General features: G+C 44.3%; 1 protein-coding gene across 3 annotated transcripts in view; it reads left to right on the top strand.

The window, feature by feature from the left end:
* Nucleotides 1–13325, top strand: part of LOC124605164 (WAS/WASL-interacting protein family member 2-like) — an 84717-nt gene that overhangs the window by 20796 nt on the left and 50596 nt on the right. The gene's annotated exons all lie outside the window — the stretch shown is intronic.

The raw sequence follows: 13325 nt of genomic DNA, 5'->3' as shown, positions 1-13325 counted from the left end.
GATAACAATAGATCACTCTCATTGTGCAATAATTGTCTAATGAGGACACAGTATCACTGCTACTTCCTACCATACTGGATACAGATTTCATTACATCTGCTTTGCCCCTATTTCTTTCTCTCTCTTAGCATTCGTTACATTAGTATGTTATTTGTGTTGCTTTACCGGAAAATTCTGTTTTTTGATAGATCAAGTAATTATGTTTCATTGTACCACATGCTATTTATATATCTGGAAGTAAATATCAGGATAATTACAAGTGTTGAATAAAACACCTGTTCCATAAAACGAAGGAAAAAAGATATGGTTTCATGTCCCGTCGATGTCAAAGTCATTGGAGACAGCAGTTCCATACAAACTTTGAGGTGTCTTTCTTAAAGTAAGATAAAGTGGTATGGTACAGTTGTTAGACTTTAGACTAGTGTTCAAGGAGGTGTTATCAACCACAGATCATGTACATTTTGATAGGTGTACAATAACAAAATTTTACATTAAAAATTAGACATTACATTTATATTTTACATGAAAAATTAACTTTTTTATTTTTTAATTTTTTTTATGATACCACATTATTATAGAACTCTTCTACTTTATAAACACAGATTCCGATTAGTAGATTCTGTGCATACCTCTCAAAGAAACTTTACCAAGTGAGGTGGCGCAGTGGTTAGCACACTGGACTCGCATTTGGGAGGACGACGGTTCAATCCCACGTCTGGCCATCCTGATTTAGGTTTTCCGTGATTTCCCTACATCACTTCAGGCAAATGCCAGGATGGTGCCTTTGAAAGGGCAAGTCCGATTTCCTTCCACATTCTTCCCTAATCTGAGCTTGTGCTCTGTCTCTAATGACCTCATTGTCGACGGGACATTAAACACTAATTTCCTACTCCTCCTACAAACTTTATAGTAGGTCTCTCAGTACCAGGGTTAGTTTGAAAGGGGACCAGCATTAATATAGAGGGGACACAGAGTTGTTTTTTTTTTTTTTTTTACTGTGACTGGCATGATTAAGTTCAGAATGCCTTTAATTGTTGTCACTGCTTTTTTTCCCACATAAACTGTTTTTACACCAAAAGAGTTGACCCACAAGATATTTCCATAAGTTAAGTGCGATTGCAAGAAAGTTTAATATGAAGACTGAAGCTGTTTCTTACTAACACATGATTTTAACCATTTCGCTGCTGTGGATGTGTATACGTGTCCTGCTACGCTGTTCCCTAGGTGCTGTGGATGTGTATACAAGTGCCGCTTGTGTTTTCCTACAGTGCAATGGACATCTGTATGCGTCCTGAGCTTTCACCCAATAGTTTTCAAAAAATTGGCTTATAAGTATTTCATATCAACGGGAACAACATCTCTCAGTGCAGACACCAGCTTTTGGTGAGCAGTAAAGCCATAACAAAAGTGGCCCTCAGCATGTAAATCAGAGAGTGCAGCTGCAGCAGTGAAACGGTTAATTTGCATAGTAAGTAGATCGCATGTGATAGTTCAATGCATAATTGGTTTCACTGTGCATCCCGTTTCAGTTGTGTGTCCAAATTAATTCCTAATAGGCATTTGCCTTTTCAATTTGTCTGTGGAGATGGAAGTACAGTAAACCTCGCTGAAAATGGTATCACATGGGACTAAAATAATTTCCAAACTTGGACAAGTTTCCTGACTAAAACAACTCACAAGGCAGCAGTACATAAAATTTGTCAGTTATCGTGCATGAAAGTTGTTGTTGTTGTTGTGGTAGTCTTCAGTCCTGAGACTGGTTTGATGCAGCTCTCCATGCTACTCTATCCTGTGCAAGCTTCTTCATCTCCCAGTACCTACTGCAGCCTACATCCTTCTGAATCTGCTTAGTGTATTCATCTCTTGGTCTCCCTCTACGATTTTTACCCTCCACGCTGCCCTCCAGTACTAAATTGGTGGTCCCTCAATGTCTCAGAACATGTCCTACCAACCGATCCCTTCTTCTAGTCAAGTTGTGCCACAAACTCCTCTTCTCCCCAATCCTATTCAATACCTCCTCATTAGTTATGTGATCTACCCAACCAATCTTCAGCATTCTTCTGTAGCACCACATTTCAAAAGCTTCTATTCTCTTCTTGTCCACACTATTTATCATCCCTGTTTCACTTCCATGCATGGCTACACTCCATACAAATACTTTCAGAAACGACTTCCTGACATTTAAATCTATACTCGATGTTAACAAATCTCTCTTCTTCAAAAACGCTTTCCTTGCCATTGCCAGTCTACATTTTATATCCTCTCTACTTCGACCATCATCAGTTATTTTGCTCCCCAAATAGCAAAACTCCTTTACTACTTTAAGTGTCTCATTTCCTAATCTAATTCCCTCAGCATCACCCGACTTAATTCGACTACATTCCATTATCCTCGTTCTGCTTTTGTTGATGTTCATCTTATACCCTCCTTTCAAGACACTATCCATTCCGTTCAACTGCTCTTCCAAGTCCTTTGCTGTCTCTGACAGAATTACAATGTCATTGGCGAACCTCAAAGTTTTTATTTCTTCTCCATGGAGTTTAATACCTACTCCGAACTTTTCTTTTGTTTCCTTTACATCTTGCTCAGTATACAGATTGAATAACATCGGGGAGCGGCTACAACCCTGTCTCACTCCCTTCCCAACCACTGCTTCCTTTTCATACCCCTCGACTCTTATAACTGCCATCTGGTTTCTGTACAAATTGTAAATAGCCTTTCGCTCCCTGTATTTCATCCCTGCCACCTTCAGAATTTGAAAGACAGTATTTCAATCAACATTGTCAAAAGCTTTCTCTAAGTCTACAAATGCTAGAAATGTAGGTTTGCCTTTCCTTAATCTTTCTTCTAAGATAAGTCGTGGGGTCAGTATTGCCTCTCGTGTTCAAACATTTTTACGGAATCCAAACTGATCTTTGCCGAGGTCGGCTTCTATCAGTTTTTCCATTCGTCTGTAAAGAATTCGCATTAGTGTTTTGCAGCTGTGACTTATTAAACTGATAGTTCGGTAATTTTCACATCTGACAACATCTGCTTTCTTTGGGATTGGAATTATTATATTACGAAAGTATAAATTTGTAATTAAGCATATATTTACGTACCTTCATTCCTGCACAGTGGATGTTCATTTACTGTACAACAGAAGACTTTGACTATTACGCTGACTGCTAAATAATACGGGTACAGCTTTTCTATATTTGTACACTAAATTCATGTATTAATGTATGCGCATACATGTTACTGCTATGTTATTTCGATGTTTTACCCACATTTCAAAGAGGGAAACGTGGTTGAATTTCTTGTTCAGAATTGTTTTTCTACTTAATTTTTAGCACTATACAATCGTTGCAACAGCTAGAGAGAATTTATGTATGGCATAATCTGTATCCCTTCAGGCAGGGGGTTACCTTCATAGTTTCGAATGTTATGCATATGTTAAAATTCATGAATAAGTAAGAAACCTGTATTTTTTTGTTTTCTCTGAAAAAAAATTCCAGCCCCAAGATTTAGGCCTTCAAAGATGACACTGTGAACACAATTTTAAATATGCGAATTTCAGAAAAAAATTTAAAATGCTGTATCTCTCTTAACAGTTCTAGATATTTTTTTATAGTTTTTTTTATTTGAAAGATGATTGCTTTATGATTACAGAAGTTTGTTTTGACACATGTGTCAAAGTTCTTTTACTGTCGCCTTTTGAATTTTTATTGTAATTTACAGAAAGATTTTTTTTTTCGAAGATTCCAATCCAAAAAAGTTAGATTTTTTCAGTTGATTAATGCCATAGAGTACTATATTCTCTGTAGAGGACAGCTTCCACTTTTAAGTTGGACAGTTTTATTTTAATTTGTTTAACTTTTAAGGGTAATGTATGTCTTCACTGAAGTTGTTTCTTACTAATTTCTTGTTACAACGTTTATTTCTAATGTCTTTGTTGCAGTTATTTCATGTCACTTTCTTTGTTACAGTTATTTCTTTTCACTTTCATTGTTGCAGATATTTCTTACACTCTGTTGTAGTTTCTTGTCTGTTTCTTTGTCATGGTTGTTCATTGCAGGCTTCTGTATTGTAGTTGTTCAGTGCTAATTTGTTTACTGAAGAAGCTTCTAAGAAACCTGAAACCATCCAGTGAGTTCTGTGTTTTTGCGTGGAATTTACCAATTGACACAGTTGTAGTGTTTTTTGTGAAAAGGACTGTTTGAAATGTTTTCTGACTTGGGCGACACGAGAGAGAAATGCGCTGATTATTTGCATATCCATAAAAGATTGATATATAAGACAAACAAAAAACACTTTGTTCAGTTTGGGAATAAGGGTTATCATTTGAAGACTGCGTTTCAAAGTGAAGATGTTTCTAGTGACGACTTTTTGTGTTCTAAATGTTTTGACAGAATAACAACAATGATAGTATCTGAACAAGGTGAAACTTCCCATGCTGCAGATGATTCAGATTTTGCATCAATAGAGGAAGAATTAAATACCCTGAATCAGTCAACGACTCTCATAGTCCTGTCAAGAAACTGTGGTCAGCGAAGTCGAGTCATACGCTCTGTGCATCAAGAAAGGGCAGAGAAGTTACTAAAGCTATGAATGAATACACTACAGCAAAACTGACCACACTCTTCAAAGTAGAAATTCCATTTTCAGAAGAAATTGAACCAAAGCACTCTAGCATCTCTTGTCAGGAATTTTTCACAGAAATCAATTTAGCTGTTGAATATTGTGCATCCTAAAGTGAAAAGGTGCAAGTTTGAACTATTATTATTCCAGAGAAGTACATGGTAGACTAATCAAGAAATGTGAGGTCTGTAAAAGGAGTCTTTGGAAGACCAGATCCCTATTATGGTCATCCTGTAGAAGCAGCTCAAGCTCAAATAACACAGTCATTTTATCTGAAAGATAAATCAGACTGTTATCGCCAGAGTGCCAACAAAAAAGACACTATAACTGTAACAGTTGAAGGTCAAAAAGTTGTGAAAGTGAAGAGGTACACTAGGTGATAAAAAGTATCCGGACACCCCCAGAAACTTAAGTTTTTCATATTACATGCAGTGTGCTGCCACCTTCTGCCAGGTACTCCATATCAGTGATGTCAGTAGCCATTATACACCGTGAGAGAGCAGAATGGGGCGCTCTGCAGAACTCACGGGCTTCGAATGTGGTCAGGTGATTGGGTGTAACTTGTGTCACACATCTGTACGCGAGATTTCCACAGTCCTAAAAATCCCTAGGTCCACTGTTTCTGATGTGATAGTGAAGTGGAAATGTGAAGTGACACATACAGCACAAAAGCGTACAGGCTGACTTCGTCTCTTGACTGACAGTGGTGGCCAACAGTTGAAGAGGGTCATAATGTGTAATAGCAGACATCTATCCATACCATCACACAGGAATTTCAAACTGCACTAGTATCCACTGCAAGTACTGTGACAGTTAGGCAGAAGGTGACAAAACTTGGATTTCATGGTTGAGCGGCTGCTCGTGAGCCACACATCACCCCGATAAATGCAAAACGATGCCTCGGATAAACATTGGACGATTGAACAGTAGAAAAACGTTGTGTGGAGTGACGAATCACGGTACACCAAATGGCAATTCAATGGCAGGGTGTGGGTATGGCGAATGCCCGGTGAACGTCATCTGCCAGAGTGTGTAGTGCCAACAGTAAAATTATGAGGTGGTGGTATTATGTGTTGTGGTCATGTTTTTCATGGAGGGGGCCTTTCACCCCTTGTTGTTTTGCATGGCACTTTCACAATGCAGGCCTACATTGACGTTTTAAGCACCTTCTTGCTTCCCACTGTTGAAGAGCAATTCGGGGATGGTGATTGCATCTTTCAACACGCACGAGCACCTGTTCATAATGCACAGCCTGTGGCGGAGTGGTTGCATGACAATAACATCCCTGTAATAGACTGGCCTGCACAGAGTCCTGGACATCCCTGTAATAGACTGGCCTGCACAGAGTCCTGATCTGAATCCTATAGAACACCTTTGGGATATTTTGGAGCTCCAACTTCGTGCTAGACCTCACCGACTGACTTCGATACCTCTCCTCTGTGCAGCAGTCCGTGAAGTATGAGCTGCCATTCCCCAAGAAACCTTCCAGCATGTGATTGAACCCTGCAAGCGTGGAAGCTGTCATCAAGGCTAAGGGTGGGCCAACACCATACTGAATTCCAACATTAACGATGGAGGTCGCCACTGACTTGTAAGTCATTTTCAGCCAGGTGTCCAGATACTTTTGATCACATAGTGTACATGACATGCAGTATTAAAGAAACTTTTGCAGTTCATAAGAACAACTACACAACTTCACATATTGGAAGATCAAAGATTTATGCACTACGACATAAGTGGATAGTTCCACACCCACCTAGAGATGTCTGTTTATGTGTGTACTGCATGAATTTTGAACTTTGTGTGGTAACTTTGAAGAATTTACGGGAGCACATGACATATGACACCTTGGTTGGGCGTGTGAAGTCATTATTAGTCTGTGATATAAAGCGAGAAACTTGTTTAAGAGTGTGGTGACTGACCTGGAAAGGGAGGACTGCCTTTAGACACTTGGTCTGGAAGATGTAGCAGATAACTCTGCAGAACTTACATATGCAGACATGAGAGGAAAATAAACTATCAAGAAAACTGTTGCCTTTGACAGTTTCATTGATGGACTTGGTAAATGGTCAGTGAAAGCAGTAACACACCAATATCTGAAGAAATTGCCACAACACATTGCAGAAGTGAAAGGGTCTTTACAGGCTGAAGAACTATGTTTAGTGCTTCACTGTGATTTTGCTGAGAACTGGTCTGTAATTCTCCCACAAGAAGTACAAGGGTATCATTGGAGTAATGATCAGGTTTCATTTTTTTTTACAGGAGTGACATATTTTCAAAACAAGACCACAAGTGTTGCAGTTACAAGTGACGACACAGGATATGACTCAGCACATGCTTTGCTAGCAATGCGCAAAATTCTTCAACTGCAAACAGGGGCAGAGAAGACCACCATTATTTCTGATGGTGCTCCTCGTCATTTCAAAAATCGTTACCAGCTGTTTGAATTAATTAAGTCGCTTGTGCCAACTGAATGGGTATACAGTGCTACTGGTCACAGGAAGGGGCCTTGTGATGGTGTAGGAGGCCTGCTGAAGCACCATGCTGTGAAACATAATCTTTCTAGACCAAGTACAACTGCAATTCAGAATGCTGAGAATTTTATGAGAGTCGTGAAATTTTACACATCTACAGCACTCATTGTTTTGTCCAAAGAGGAAATCGAAGAATTCCTTGAGCAGAAAAAAGAAGAATGGTCCAAACAAACAACTCCCATTAAAGGAATTCAGAAGGCACATTTTTGGACTCACAAAGTGGTGGATAAACTTGTATTGTATGCACTTTAAAGAGCAAGAAAGAAAAAATTTCGTTCATTCAGCCAACACCTCAGAAACTGCAGGATAATATTCAGATTCACAACCTGAGAAGGGGGATGTTTTTGGCATGTGTGTATGACTCTGACTGGTGGATTGCGGAGATTATAGACACCAGTTATGAGTTAAATGAAATTGAAGTGAACTTCATGCTACCACATGGACCAGCTGCTGGATATAGGTTTCCAGCTGAAGGACAACAACAACACAATCAGTGCCCACTTCGTGTTCACAATGCTTTGACCCCTGCGGGTCCAGGGTTTAGAAGAGGCCCAAGGTATTCCTGCCTGTCACAAGAGGCGATTAAAAGGAGACTCGCACGTTTCGGCCTTTGTGTGGTAGTCCCCCCATCATGTTTGACCTCCATTTTTCAAAATTTTTCCGAAGAGTAAGCCAATTGAGGAAAAGCGTGTTACATGGTGCATCATGTCGATTGTGCATTGAGATGTTTAGCCCACTTTCTCGCCATACCATTGCAGTCCTGCTCAGTCTCCACCTCTTGGGTGAGGGGACACCTTCCTGGGTATCTTTTCCACCATGCACTATGCAGTGTTGCTTTCTGCACCGACGACGACCATGTACTTACTAGCACCTCATATCCAGCGTGGTAGCCAGTCGGTTGTGGTGGGGCCACCATGTACCCTGTTGGTTGTAGCGCCTGACAACACAGGGATCGCTCTGCTGATGCCTGCGCTGTTAATTCCCCACATATGCCATGGAATAGATGCCTATCTCCCTGGGGCATCGGGACTCCCGGCAGTGGCCATCCTGCCAGGTGGCCCTTGCTGAGGCTAGGTGGCACCCGTGGGGAGGGCCCCTGGTTGGAATGGGTGGCATCAGGGCGGATGATACGCCATGGAGTGTTGTATGTCATGTCTTGCTGGTGGTTTGTCGCCAGCAGTCTCTAAGCGGGCAAAGTCTAACTTCAGTGCTAAGAAATATGACCCCAAATCATTCCCCACCCTGGTCACAACATAGGAGGAACGCCACACTAAGGATGGCAGTGAATCTTATTCACCCTGGTACCTGATATGTATGGGCATTACTCACTTGTGACAAATTGAGGGATGTTTCTGTTCCATCACCCCCCAGGTATTATATTCCACAGGGACCTTCTTCTGCAGTCTGATGACAAGCTGCGTGCCAATTTAAAGCAGCGAGGTGTTCATTTCGTCCATCGGGGCCCGAGGGATAAATCAGGTTGCCACCAGTGCCTTCATCTTATCCTTCGAGGGTGACACACTGCCTGAGAAGGTCAAGGTATGGTATACCACTGTGACGTCAAGCCATATATTCCTCCCCGAGTGAGGTGCTTTAAGTACTGTACTTCCAGCATGTCGAGATTGTGGGTGTCCATCACATCCCAATACTCCATGTGTCCCGCCTCCCACCTGTGTCAACTGCTGAGAGCACCATTTACGTTGCTTGCCAGACTGCAGGATTTTACAGAAAGAGAGGAAAATCGTGGAATGTAAGACCCTGGACTGACTGACCTACACTGAGGCTAAGAGGAAATTTTAGTGCCTACATCCTGTGGCTATGACCACCTCTTACGCTGCTACTACAAGAACAGTTGTTGCCCCATCAGTTCCTCGCATTCCTGTTGCCTCTCGGAACCAGAAGACTACACCTGCCCCATTGATGGTGGGGGGGCACTTCCCTCCCCGTTGCTCCCGCACCACCTGCTTCAAGAGCAACATTTCCCCCCCCCCCCCCCCCCCCCCCCCCCCCCCCCCCCCCCCCCCCCCCCCCCCCCCCCGCGCCCGCCAAACCATTGGGGATACCAGTCCCCACTTATGAGCCTGAAAAGTGTAAGTCTGCTAGTGGGAAAGATGACACTCGCCAGTGGCTGAAGAGCCCAACAGCAACTGGTCAATAGGGCTTCACGCTCATCCTCAGTCCTAGAGACTGAATCAGTGAAGTCATCCCAGCCAGGGGAAACCCAAGGAGCAGCGAGAGAAATCCAAAAATAAGGTCCCCAAGACCAAGGGAATTGTGATGGTACCCACACCACCACTAACTACAAGCACTGCATCTGCGGACGAGGTGGAGATTTGGGTGTCCACCGAGGACCTAGATCTCACCGGACCCTTAGACACAATGGATATAGACTACTCAAGCAAAATGTTGGTGGCAGCAGGTGATCCTGAGGCGTAAATTGCCTCATTGAATATTCCATGCCTTCCCAGTCTCACGATGATGTCATCCTCCAGTGGAATTATGGCAGTTTTTTCCCCCAACCTGGATGAGCTACGGCAACTGTTAAGCTTTACACCTGCTTTCTGCATTGCCCTCCAGGGAACCTAATTCCCGGCAATGCGGACCCCTGCCCTCCGCAGCTATAAGGGATACTACAGGATCCGTAGCAACTATAATCGAGTGTCAGGAGGAGTTTGCGTTTATGTCCTCAACTCGGTCTGTAGTGAAACTGTGCCCCTTCAAACCCCTCTTCAAGCTGTGGCTATGAGAATAAGGACGACGCAGGAAATAACTGTCTGCAATGTATATGTTCTTCCAGATAGTGCAGTATCCCTGAATGTATTAACTGCACTAATTGATCAACTCAGTAAACCTTTCCTACTTCTGGGAGATTTTAAGGCCCACAACCCCTTGGGGGGTGGCACCGTGCTTATTGGCCGAGGCAGAGATGTTGAAACTTCACTGTCTCAGTTCGACCTCTGCCTCTTAAGTACTGGGGCTGCCACACATTTCAGTGTGGCTCATGGTAGTTACTAGGCCATTGATTTATCGATTTGCCACCCAGGACTTCTCCCATCTATCCACTGGAGAGCACAAGATGACATGTGGGGTAGTCACCACTTCCCCATCTTCCTCTCACTGCCCCAGCATCAGGCCCACGGACGCCTGTCCAGATGGGCTTTAACCAAGGCAGACTGGAAAACTTTCACCTCTGGGGTCACCGTTGACTCTGCCCCACACAGTAACATCAGTGGGATGGTTGAGCAGGTGACTTCAACAATAGTTTCTGTGGCAAAAAACACAATTCCTTGCTCTTTAGGGTGCCACCCAGCCCCCCCCCCCCCTCCCTCTCCGAAAGGCAGTACCTTGGTGGTCGCTGGAAGTCACTGCAGCAATTAAGGATCATTGGTGAGCTCCCCAACAGCGTAACTGGCACCCTTCCCTAGAGGACCACATAGCCTTGAAACGGCTTCGTGCCTGTGTTCACCAACTTATCAAACAACAGAAGCAGGAGTGTTGGGAGAGATATGTCTCTACCATTGGGTGCCATATGTCACTTTCCCAAGTCTGGGCAAGGATCAAATGTGTTATCGAGTACCAGACCCCAACAAGTGTTCCCGGTGTTAATATAATAGGTGTGTTATCTACCGATGCAAACGCGATTGCCGAGCACTTTGCTAAACACTATGCTCGAGCCCCTGCACTGAAGAACTACACCCCCCCCCCCCCCCCCCCAGCCCTTCACACCCTCAGACAGAAGACGGAAAGTAAAGACCTCTCATTCACTACACGCCACAGTGAACCCTATACCGCTCCATTTACAGAGTGGGAGCTCCTCAGTGCCCTTGCACATTGCCCCGACACAGCTCCTGGGCCAGATCGGATCCACAGTCACATGGTTAAACATCTCTCATTGGACTGCAAGTGACATCCACTCGTCATCTTCAACCAGATCTGGTGTGATGGCGTCTTTCCATTGCAATGGTGGGAGACCACCATCATTCCAGTGCTCAGACCTGGTAAAAACTCGCTTTATGTGGATAGATATTGGCCCATCAGCCTCACCCAACATTCTTCGTAAGCTTCTGAAACGTATGGTGTGTCGGCAGTTGGGTTGGGTCCTGGAGTCACATGGCCTACTGGCTCCATGTCAGGGTGGCTTCTGCCAGGGTCGCTCTACCACTGATAATATTGTGTACCTCAAGTCAGCCATCTGAACAGCCTTTTACAGACGCCAACACCTGGTTGCCATCTTTTTTGATGTACAAAAAGTGTATGACACCACCTGGCGATGACATATCCTTGCCACATTATACGAGTGTAGTCTCAGAGGCCCGTGCCCAATTTTTACCAAAAATGTCCTGTCACTTTGTACTTTCTGTGGCCCATGTTGGTGCCTCCCGTAGTTCCACCCATATCCCAGAGAATAGTGTCCTGCAGGGCTTCGTATTGAGTGTATCTGCCGCGCAGGATTAGCCGAGCGGTCTAAGGCGTTGCAGTCATGGACCGTGCGGCTGGTGCCGGCGGAGGTTTGAGTCCTCCCTCGGGCATGGGTGTGTGTGTTTGTCCTTAGGATAATTTAGGTTTAGTAGTGTGTAAGCATAGGGACTGATGACCTTAGCAGTTAAGTCCCATAAGATTTCACACACATTTGAACATTTTTTGAGTGTATCTCTATTTTTAGTAGCCATTAATGGTCTAGGAGCAGCTGTAGGGCCGTCCGTCTCACCTTCTCTGTATGCAGACGACTTCTGCGTTTCGTACTGCTCCACCAGTAATGGTGTTGCTGAGCAGCGCATACAGGGAGCCACTACAAGGTGCAGTCATGGGCTCTAGCCCACGGTTTCCAGTTTTTGGCCGCAAAGTCGTATGTTAAGCACTTCTGTCGGCATCGTACCATTAATCCGGAACCAGAACTTTACCTTAATGTCGATGCAATCACCGAAGTGGAGGCATATCGATTCTTAGGACTGGTTTTTGACGCCCGATTGCTTCCCCACCTCCATCAGCTTAAGCGGAAGTGCTGACAGCACCTCAATGCCCTCTGGGCCTGATCAGCATCAACAGGGGTGCAAATTGTTCTACACTGCTGCAGCTCTACAGAGCCATTGTTCAATTCCACCTTGACTATGGGAGACTGGTTTATGGTTCGGCATCGCCCTCAGCATTGTGTTTACTCGACCCAGTACACCACTGTGACATTCGCTTAGCGACGGGAGCTTTTAGGCCAAGTATGGTGACCAGCGTCTTGGTGGAGGCCGGAGTCCCTCCATTGCAGGTTAGGCATGCACAATTGCTCTCCAGTTATGTTGCACATGTTCATAGTTCCTCTGCGCATCCGAATCACCATCTCCTTTTCCCACCCACCGCGGTTCATCTCCCTCATCGGCAGCCCAGGTCAGGGCTTCCAATTGCAGTTCATGTGTGATGCCTTCTCTCCGAACTGGAGTCCTTGCCTTTACCACCTATACTTGACATTTATTCATGTACACCTCCATTGTGTATACCTAGACCGCGGCATCGCCTGGACGTTTCACGTGGCCTTAAGGACTCAGTGAACCCTGTGGCTCTCTGCTACCACTGCCTCTCGATTCTTGACATGTACCAAGTCCACGAGCTGTATTACACCAATAGCTTGATGGCTGATGGTTATGTCAGCTTAGCGTATGTCCATGGAGGATGTATAGAACATCATTCCTTGCCCAATGGCTGCAGTGTTTTCACTGCCGAGCTGGTGGCTATATCTCCTGCTCTTGAGCACATCTTTTCATGCCCTGGGGAGTCGTTTCTTCTGTGTACTGACCCCTTGAGCAGCCTACAAGCTGTCGACCAGTGCTACCCTCGTCATCCTTTAGTAGCAACCATCCAGGACTCCATCTATGCCATGGAACGGTCCAGTCATTCAGTGGTGTTTGTGTGGACCCCAGGTCACAATGGATCCCAGGCAATGAACTTGCCGACAGGCTGGCCAAACAGGCTATGCAGAAACTGCTTACAGAGATCGGTTTCTCTGCAGTTGACCTGCATTTAGTACTACACCGCAAGGTTTTGCAGCTTTGGGAGATGAAATGGCATAACCTCAGCACACACAACAAAATCGCGTGCCATTAAGGAGACTACAAATGTGTGGCAGTCCTCCATGCGGGCTTTGCGCAGGGAATCTGTAGTTCTCTGTCAGTTCCGCGTCGGCCA

Source organism: Schistocerca americana, chromosome 3, assembly GCF_021461395.2.
Source record: "Schistocerca americana isolate TAMUIC-IGC-003095 chromosome 3, iqSchAmer2.1, whole genome shotgun sequence".
NCBI classification, from domain to species: domain Eukaryota; kingdom Metazoa; phylum Arthropoda; class Insecta; order Orthoptera; family Acrididae; genus Schistocerca; species Schistocerca americana.
The sequence above is the reverse complement of the archived record's forward strand: the minus strand, read 5'-3'. Positions and strand labels throughout refer to the sequence as shown.